The 10,786-nt window shown below is 42.0% G+C and overlaps 1 non-coding gene across 1 annotated transcript; it reads left to right on the forward strand.

The window, feature by feature from the left end:
• Window positions 1-2,683: 2,683 nt before the first annotated feature.
• TRNAC-GCA (transfer RNA cysteine (anticodon GCA)) lies at window positions 2,684-2,756 on the forward strand. The gene has a single exon. It is a non-coding gene; the product is annotated as a tRNA-Cys (tRNA).
• Window positions 2,757-10,786: the final 8,030 nt, after the last annotated feature.

The raw sequence follows: 10,786 nt of genomic DNA on the forward strand, positions 1-10,786 counted from the left end.
GTCACACCCAGCAGTGCTCAGGGGTTACTCCTGGCTCTATGCTCAGAAATCACTCCTGGCAGGCTCGGGGGACCATATGGGACGCCGGGATTTGAACCGATGACCTTCTGCATGAAAGGCAAATGCCTTACCTCCATGCTATCTCTCCGGCCCCAATTTTTCTTTTTCTTTTTTTTTTTTTTACCCATTATTTTTCACAGCTTGGTTTATATCTCTTTAAGGAAAAGGTTGAGTCTGGTGTGAACATGGCTGCTGGGTTTGTGGACATGGGTACAGTTGTCAGGCCTCCTGGAAGAAGTAGGATGGAGGGACAGGGTGCCCGTATTCACTCCAAAAGAGCTCTGGTGATATTAGTCCAAATATTGACATATTGGAAGTATGGTCAGATGATGTTTCTGCAGATAATCATAGAGGAGTGTTAAAACAAGTCCATAGGCACAGTGGCAGTGATGGATGATGGATGCGACAGGCATAGCTTAATTTATATCTCTTTTAAGAACAAAATGAGTTTATGGAGCTGGCCAGGTGCAAACACAATGGCTGCATTTGTCAAAAAAAAATTATAACAAAATTTTCAGGGAAAGAACTCTCAGAAAATTAACATGTCCCTGTCTTGTTTTCTGTGACTTGACAGCTGCTTGTCTGGGAAATGTCACAATTTCATGGGACAGACTTCGCCTCATTCCTGCTGACCTGAATAACTAGTATGGAATATTTCTCCACTGTGATTCTGACATAGGAGGTTCACCAATTGCTTTCTTTTTAAAGATTGTTTTTAACTGGTTTAGGAATGTCAAGTAAAGATATAAAAAAAAATTGGTTTGAGGGTCAGTTCTGGAGCATCCGGAAGTTCTCAGGGTTAAATCCTGACTGTGCTCAGGGGTCACTCCTGGTGTAACTCAGGGAAACATATGGAGTTATGGGGATTGAACTTGGGTTGGCTGTATGCACTGTACTGTCTCTCTGGGCATTTGGTTTCATTTTCTAAGTGCTAGTATAGGTACTTTTTTGTTTTGTTTTGTTTTGTTTTGGGGCCACACATGTGGCTCATAGACATTACTCCTGGCTCTGAGCTTAGAAAGCACTCCTGGCAGGGGTGGGGGACGATATGGGATGCTGACATTTGAATCAGGGTCAGCCAGGTACAAGGCAAACAACTTGTTTGCTATTTATTGCTCCAGCTTTATAATGTAGGTACATTTTGTAAAGAAGTTTTGCCTGTGATGTCTCAAATTACCCACGGCATTGATGAGTAGTTCATAACCTATAACAACCCCTCATACCATTGAACTAGCCCATGGTTTGAAGTGTTAGTTTTGCCAGGAAAACCTTACCTGCTCTTTGCATCTCTTGTGTCCATCCACAGCAGTCACTCAGCAAAAAATAGGATGAAGTTCTTGGCAAGGGTCAGTTTTAGTCCATCATGCTGGTACCTGTAGGATCTTTCTTAAAAAAAAAAAACATGTCCATTGGAATGGAAAGTCAGCCAGCTTTATGTCATCTCTAATAATTTCCTCTTTCTGGAACTTTGAACTTCCTATTGTACACTTCCTGTTTTCAACTTGATTATATTTATGTTTCATTTTTTTATAGACTGTCTTTTGTTTTTTTTTTTCATATTCTGGAAAATAGACTCAACTGCATATTTTAAATATTGATTAAAGTTTTGTTTTCTATTTCTATTATTGACAATAATGTTTGTTGGTCAGTGATATTTTTTCCTTAAATTCTCTTCTTGTTTTGCACATGGATGACCTTAATGCATATCACAAGACCTGAATCCCTGCTCAGGGAATTTGAGGCACAAAGACACATCTTGATGGACTCCATACTCTGTGGCCCTGTCCCTGTATTTTCCCATGTGCAGTTCCGGGTGAACACAACCTAGGGAAGCCATGACACAGAGTGGGATCTGTGCCCATCCAGAGGTAGCCACACAGCCACACTTGCCCTTTCTGACATGTCTGTAGAGACCCAGCAGAAGGTCATGTCAGGGGTGCTAGTGTTCAGGGACTTCCAAGGACTGTGCTCCTGACTCATCTCAGTGAACACTGAAGAGGATCCCCAGAAGTGTCTGCAGAAACACCTGTGCTGATGTAATTTAGGGACAGAAACACCCCTGGGGAATGTGCACCCTCAGGCAGGCCTGGGTCTCTGCTCAGCCAAAGAAAAAGCTTTTGGGGAATGACAAATTACCAGAGAATTACCATCTGGAGCATGTTGCTTCTCACCAGCACAATACTGAAGATACTAGCCTCTGTTGGTTATCTTAGGGACCAAGATAATTTATATTGAGGACATTCTTCTGGCAATGATTACAGTGACTCCCATCTTTAAAACCATTAGCCTGTCCAGCTGCTGTCACAGCTTCTCCTAGAGCTCAAGGCTTTTGATTTCAGTCATTTCTGTTCTTGCTGAGACAGACACACAGGGGAAGATAGTGGTACCTCTAGGATTTGGGCTCATTTCTGGAACCCTGGTCAGATCCTGGAAGGTGGGGTTCAGGACCCCCTTTCCTGCCTCTGTTGAGTCCCCACCCTCCATTGTAAATGGACTGGAAAATGCAAGTAGGCTTCTGAGACAGGTCTAGCAACTTCTAAAAGGAGGTCAGGAGAGTGGCCTGACTCACCAGGTGAGATGGACTCATAGGTAAAGATGCTCATGAGGCTACCTGGACATAGCAGGGGGCATAGTTCAGGGGTAGAGCATTTGACTGCAGATCAAGAGGTCCCCGGTTCAAATTCCGGGTGCCCCCTCTTTTTGGTACCTGAGTCACTCATAGAGCCTGTAAGGCTCAATTGATGGTCAGAGAGCTATATTCATGGTCTGTGGAGGCCTCCCAGACTCTTATCAAGATGCAGTATCCCTAATATTCCTCTTTGTGGAGGAGATACTTCATCCCTACTATGTCCACTGAGGCCCCAGAGCTACCTGGGACAGCTTGGAGTTGGTCTAGAAGAAGGCTTGATGCAGGGACATCTCTGGCACAGGGCCAGGGACCATCTGCCTTTGGATATGGAACACTAGATTTAAACTCTTTTAAGAATAGGTCTGGCAGCTTCTGAGAGGAGGGCAGGAGAGTGGCCTGACTCGCCAGGTGAGAGGGACTCACATAAAGATGCTCATCATGCTACCTAGACATAGCAGGGATCATAGCTCAGGGGTGGAGCATTTGACTACAGATAAAGAGGTCCCTGGTTTAAATCCAGGTGCCCCTCTTTTTGGTACCTGAGTCTCTCACATAGGGTCCAGTGGATGGTCAGAGATGCTAATGATGCTGCCCTAGGAGCTGTCAAATGATGATCTGTGACCCTACAGACCTGGGGTGCTCATCTTCCTAACCCCCTTCAAATGAGATCTCACCAAAACTTCAGATTTGATCCAGGAACCTCTTGATTTTCAGTTAAATGCTCTATGCCTGAGCTATGCCCCATGCCTTGTAGCCTAATGAGCACCTTTACCTGTGAGTCTCTCTCACCTGGTGAGTCAGGCTGGTCCCCTGCCTCCTCTCAGAAGCTGCCAGATCTGTCCCTAAAAGTATTCTTGCAGACCAGCCTCAGAAAGGGTGGGGACAAAGCAGAGGCCAGAAGGGGCCTCTGAAGTTCTACCCCTTCCCATTACTTTATTGGTGAGGAACCAAAATGATTCCAAAACTTCTAGAAGTACACATTTTTTTTCCTTCTGTCCATTTAGCAAAGACAGAAAATCTCAAATAATACAGAGTCCTAGAGCTCCAAGAGGACCTGTGGGATTCCTAGGAAAATGTGAATCATGGCAAAAAGTTTTCCAACCCCTCTGAAGGCCCTCAATAATGACAGTCCTGATGGAGAGATGCCTAATATATGTAGGACACAGTGGTAGGAGCTGCATGATAGTCACTTGGTTTTTATATCAGAGAAGCAGACACAATGCTGAAATTCTCCCAGCATTAATGTCCCTGCCACTGTGGGTGCTGAAGCCACTGACATATAAGGGACAAATGCTTCCTGGAGAGTCCTACAGATGGTTCAGCAGAGTTGGGGGAGTTTGAAGAGAATCATTGTTTGGTCCTTCCAGCATGGAGAGACAAGTGGACACTTGCTCTGTGCTGTGAAGGTGTGGGAGTGACTCTGAAGCGAAAGGTGCGGCTCATTACATCATGTGATAGATGTGGGGGCATAGCTCAGGGGTAGAGCATTTGACTGTTAGATAAAGAGGTCCCAGTTCAAATCCGGGTGCCCTCATTTTTTCCCCCTCGGAGACTTGTTCCTCCGCTTCTACTTTCCAATGTTGATTAACACCTGACACTGGGTCCAGATTTCTGGTTTTCTGGAACATTGATGGTGAAAGATACGGCAGTTTGATATCTTTTTACACAAATGTGTCCTAGAATCATCTGAAGCATCATTTACCCAGGCAGCACCCCAGAATATTTTATCAGAATGTGGGATAGGGGCCAGAGGAAAGGACAATGGTAAGGCATTTGCCTTGGACACAGCCAATATAGGACAGACCTGGTTTGAATTCCAGCATCCCATATGGTACCCCGAGTCTGCCAGGAGTGAATATCTGAGCGCATAGGCAGGAGTAACCCCAGAGCATCAAAGGGTGTGGCCCAAAAAAGGGAAAAAAAAAAAGAAACAAAAAAGAATGTGGGATAAACGAGGCAAAGCAAATGTCTCTCAAGTCCAAGTGTGCAGCTAAAGTGAAACCATCTTCTGCAACCTTTCCAGAAGCTTCTATAGAACAAGGGGCCTCATTAGCTTGTCAGCATCACACCTATGTCTCCACCATCCCTGTCTATCCCATAAGCCACTTTGGACTTGACCTGAGCTGTGCCTTTCAAGGGCATAACTTTGTCAGTGTGTCTTGTTTCTTTCATTACCTTCCTTTGACCCAGGCATTCATTCTGAGAAGGCAAGGTAGGATTTATCTTCTACTCAGTGGAACCACAGGCCCTGAGGCTTCAGAGTAATCCTTGCAGGCCCAGAGGGTGTGCAATGATATTATACAATCATCAGCTGTATGACTCTTCAAACAAGGTTATGCTTTTCCAAACTTGAAGTCCACTTCTCATAATAACCCTTGCATATGGATATGCAATCTGGTTGATTATTTCCACAAACATTCATTTACATTAGGAGTGAGTAATCAGAGAGCTGGAAGATGAGATGCATAACAAATCCATACAGCAGAAGAGACTGAAAAAAAAAGCCTTAAAGCAAATGAACAGACAATGGAAAAATTACTCAAAGATATGAACAGATGAAAAATAGAAGTCTTTGATAAGCGCAAACCGAAACAACTTAAGAATCATTGGAGAGGGGCCGGGTAGGTGGCGCTGGAGGTAAGGTGTCTGCCTTGCAAGCGCTAGCCAAGGAAGGACCACGGTTCGATCCCCCGGCGTCCCATATGGTCCCCCCAGCCAGGGGCGATTTCTGAGCACATAGCCAGGAGTAACCCCTGAGCGTCAAACGGGTGTGGCCCAAAAAACCAAAAAAAAAAAAAAAAAAAAAAAAAAAGAATCATTGGAGTTCCAGAGACCCAAGAAGAAAATCTCCAGGAAGAATCAACAGTCAAGAACATCATCACAGAGAAACTACCAGAGCTAAAGAATTCATGTGAACAAATCCTGCATGCCCGAAGAGTACCAGCTAAAAGAGACCCCAGGAAAAACACCCCAAGACACATCCTAGTCACTATGATGAATCCCACAAAGACAGAATACTGAAAGCAGCAAGATCAAAAAAGGAAATTACATTCAAGGGAGCATCCTTGAAATTTACAGCAGACCTGTCACCAGAAACACTCAAGACCAGAAGGCTAGTGGTGGGATATAATGACAAAACTCAATGAAATAAATGCTTCGCCTAAAATACTGCCCCCAGCAAAACTCACTTTCAGGTTTGAAGGAAATATACATAAAAGGGGAAAACCATAGACACAGAAACAAGATCTTATCGTCTAGGGATAAGAACTCACTTTTTTATAGCAGAAGGGTGCCTCCCATCCTGAACATGTGTCATGTGGATACAATGCAGTCCCCAGGAGATTGAACAGTGTTAATCCAATCCCAAACCCCAGATCCCTGATGTAGAAATGATACATCTCCGGGCAACACCACCAGGAACTAAGCTCCATTGGGAGATTTATAACACTGCTCTGGCACCAACTTGTGCCAGTTTTGATATTGACAATGAGGAAAGGAAAACTTGACCTAAGACCAGGCTGTCCCTATCACATCACCTAACACTAAATGCAAATCAGAAGAGATATCGTCCTTTGAACTGTGAAAAAATAGAGCACCAACACAGAAAACTGACTTTGACAACCGTGACTGAATAGAACCTACCTTGGGACTAATAAGGAAAACACTACCCTAGGCTGTAGCCCAGGACACATAAACAACAACAACAACAAGATGTCTTATTGCAGAGGTCCAACTTGGACAACAGAGACTGAGTAGAACCTTTGGATCCATAATATCCTAGGCTCCAGCTTAGGGACTGAACGAAAACAGGGAGCAAGTGTTACAGAAGACTCAATACAACAACGATGGATAGGAACCTTTAGAACCTAGAGACTCTATCCTAGACCCTGACCTATAGCCAGGTGCAAATTACCAAGATCGCTAGCTACAGTGGCTTGATTTTCTCACACACAACAGAGAGGAAACTTTCCTGCATCACAAAAAAGCCTTTGGGATGGGGTAATGAGTATATATGGAGCCAGGGGTTGATTTCATGATGGTATGCTTCAAGGATGGAGAAACCCTGAATCTCTTAGGCCACAGGAATTCCCTTTTTCCCCAATGCTTATTGTGCCTATGCAAAAAAAAAAAAAAAAGTGGGGGGAACACCAAACCCTGCCACTCCAGCACCCATACTTTTTCTTGTTTTGTTTTGATTTGTTAGTTTTTGACTATTTTTCCTTCTCTTTTTCCTTTCACTTTTCTCTTTCTTTTTCAGTCTTGTGGTTATTATTTAGAGATTTATTTTTATTTTTATTTGCTGGGTCCATTTTTTTCTTTTTTCTTCCATTTTTTTTCTCTCTCTCTCTCTTCTTTCTTTTTTTGGTAGTTGTCACCAATTTTTTCTCCCTTTTTTCTTATCCTTTTTATCTCCAATGATGGTGGAATGGATGCTCAATCTACAACAAGATGTAAAGTGGAGACCAGTTGCACTAGCATTCTGGGGGGGCGGGTAAATAAGGGAGATATGTGGGATGCATACCGGGAACAGGGGCAGAAGGAGGACAGCACTGGTGGTGGGAATGCTCCTCATTCATTGTCACTATGTACCATAAATGATGCAGTGAAAGATTTAATGCACTTTGTTCACAATAAAAATTAAAAAAAATTAAAGAACAACAAAAAAAAAGAAATATACATAGCTTCACAGATAAACAACAGCTAAGAAACTTTACAGACTCAAAAACTAGCCTTAAAAGGAAAAACTGACAAGGTCTACTTTAGGACAAGACAGACCAACAAACACACCAAACTTCTACTCAAAGATGACACTAAATCCCATGAAAATTTTCTCTCTTAATGTCAATGGACCTAAATGCACCCGTTAAGAGACAAATAGTGGCAAAATGTGATTAAAAAAAAAACTGAACCCAACCTTTTTGCTGCCTACAAGAAACACACCTAAATAATCAGAACAAATATAGACTCAAAATAAAAGAGTGGAGGAAAATAATCCAAGCAAACAACACCCTTAAAATGCTGGAGGGGCCATACTAATAACATATGACACAAACTTTATATTCAGAAAAGTTGTAAGGGACAAAGATGGACATTTTGTACTAATCAAGGGATATATACAAGGAAGAAATCGCTCTTTTAAACATCAGCAAAGTATTTAATACAATTGTTGACAAATCTGAAAAAGGTTATCAATAATAACACAATAATTGTGGGAGACCTCAACATGGGTCTGTCAAAACTTGATAGGTCAACCGGATTGAAACCCAACAAAAATATACTAAACCTGAAAAGAGAAATGGAAGAAAGGGACCTAGTAGATATATATAGAACACTCCATCCTCAGAAACCTGGATACACATTCTTTTCCAACTTACATGGGTCATTCTCTTGGATAGATCACATAAAACATACCTCCATAAAATCAAGAGAATAGAAATTTTGCAGGCTACCTTTGCTGACCACAAGGCTCTAAAGTTAGATGTGACCTAGAAAGGGACACACAAGAAAAACTTTAACAGCTGGAAATTAAAGTCTACTACTGAACAACCAGTGGGTCCAAGATGAAATCAAAAAGGAAATCAAAACTTTCCTGGAAACAAATGACAAATAAAACACAAACTATCAGAACCTATGAGATACAGCAAAAGCGGTATTGATATGAAAATTTATAGCTTTGCAAGCATACATCAGGAAGGAAGAAGGAGCATACATGAATAGAGTAATGACGCAGCTTATAGAATTAGAAAATGATCAACAAAAGGAACCAAAAATAGGGAGACAGAAGGAAATAACAATGCTGAGAGCAGAAATTAATGAAGTGGAAACCCAAAAAACAATCCAAAAGATCAACGAAAGCAGAAGTTGCTTCTTTGAAAAAAATAAACAAGATTGATAGACCATTGGCAAAACTCACAAAGAAAGAGAGGGAGAGAAACTTGATAACGCATATTAGAAATGAAAAGGGGAAGATCACTACAGATACTGCAGAGTTTCAAAGGGTATTCAGAGACTACTTTGAGAAACTCATTGCCACTAACTATGAGAACCTGGACGAAATGGATAAATTCTTGAACTCATATAACCTTCCACGGTTGATGTAGCATATCTAAACACCCCCATCACTATTGAGGAAATTAAAACCGTAATCAAAAATTTGTCCAAAAACAAAAGCCCAGGCCCTGATGTGCAACTTTCGTGGGAAACCCCCGACCCGCGGGGGTGTGGAAATGAAGGTTGCTAGTTATTAGTGGGTTCACTCGAGCAGAACCGACCTGTAAAGAAGAACTAGAGAAATTAGTAAGAAGGGCCTTCAAGACAACACATGCTGTTCAAAAAGGGAAGTTTATTGTTGGGGGATCAGCTTTTAAGGGCTGAAACACGTCAGAGGTGTTACAAGTTTTTACACCAATCACAGTTACAAGCATTCATTAGCATAAACTGGGGCAGGTAATAGGGAGGGGCAAAGAGGTAGACCTGAGCACGTTTTACTAAAAGGCATAAGATTCAAACAGAGTTCTTAATAATGTTTGCTAACACAAAGGCAAACTCTATATCTTTCTTTCTGGCTGGATATATTAGGCTAGCTCTGAATTACTTATTTTTGTCTATTTCCTTTGTTCTCAAGGCATGGGCCTTTTGGTCACGTGGGGTTGACCAGATTAGGAATTACTGAGGTGTCCTATGTCCCAGGTTTCATCAGCTAGGCTCCCCATACTGATGAATGAAATTCTTTCAAACCTTTCAAGTGAAACTACTTACCAATCTGACCAGGATCTTGCATGAAATTGAAAAAAGAACAGGAACACTTCCAAATAGCTTTTTTTTGAAGCCAACATCACCTTAATACAAAACCAGATAGAGATGCTTCAAAAAAAGAAAATTACAGACCAATATCCCTGAGTGAACACAGATGCAAAGATCCTCAACAAAATCCTGGCAAACAGGATCCAATGCCTCATCAAGAAGATCATTCGGCTGGGAGTCCTAGCAGCATGGGGTTCGGCAGGCAGCGAGTTGGGTCCCTTGGCAGAGCTTGAAGGTGCCCTAGGCTTTCCCCCATTCGGCTCCTTAAGGAGGATCTGGGTGGGGCTCTGAACTTCAGGCCTCCCAGCTTCTTGACGCAGTCACTGGTAGTCTCTTTCCAGTCTATAGTTTCAAAATCAGATACATTAATAATACATCAGATACATTAATAGTACTCACTATCATTGAATTATGTTTTATATATGCAGAATGTCCATTTTGTACTCTGCTCTTTCGCACACCCCTATAAAAGATCATTTTCTCTTTAACTCTCTTAACCCCTATCATCATTATTCCTCATTTACCCTTTTTAACTTAAGTACTGTAGAGTCCTATGTCACAGACCAAAGTGGTGCCCTGGAGTTAACACCCACCCAACTATTCCAAAAGGTATAGAAAGGACACGTATGTCTTTTCAACATTTTATGTGTGTTTTTTTTGACAGCTATAACTTTTGCTGAATATTCTCTTATACAGTGATGATCCCTCACCCTTTTATTTATCTTCTCTTTGTTAACTGTTCAATATGGAATTTGGTGTGAAAGAATCCCTCAGTTTAATGCTTATGTTTGAACCAAGTCATGGGTATTGTTGGACGTGTTCTTACGCCCACATATACTCTGATAACGCCACGTGGCTTTATTTCTTGTTTGCATAGGCACACTAAAACGGAAAAAATACTATACATACAAATAAGTTCTTATCTAATAGAGATGGGAACACACAAATCTTGTAGTGCAATGGGACCTTACTCCCTGAACATTGACATAAAGACCTGGCACAGGTCTCAGAAGAATGGGCATTCTCCATTCACCCCTGATTTAGAGAAGACATCTACGAAACATCCAAGGTTGTCTATAACATCACCTGAGGCAATCCTCTACCAGGGAAGACCCTACCGCTGCTCTGACATCGACCTACTCAAAAGAGACTTCCATTAAAACTGAGAAGACTTAACACAACAAATGGACCGGCTTACTGGACAGGGCTTTCTGGTATTGCCCCTTAATTGTGAGGTGAAACTGAGGATACTCCACACCAGCCCTGACTTCACTGTAAGATGTGAAGATTTCA

This window comes from Suncus etruscus, chromosome 1 (assembly GCF_024139225.1).
Source record: "Suncus etruscus isolate mSunEtr1 chromosome 1, mSunEtr1.pri.cur, whole genome shotgun sequence".
Taxonomy (NCBI): Eukaryota; Metazoa; Chordata; class Mammalia; order Eulipotyphla; family Soricidae; genus Suncus; species Suncus etruscus.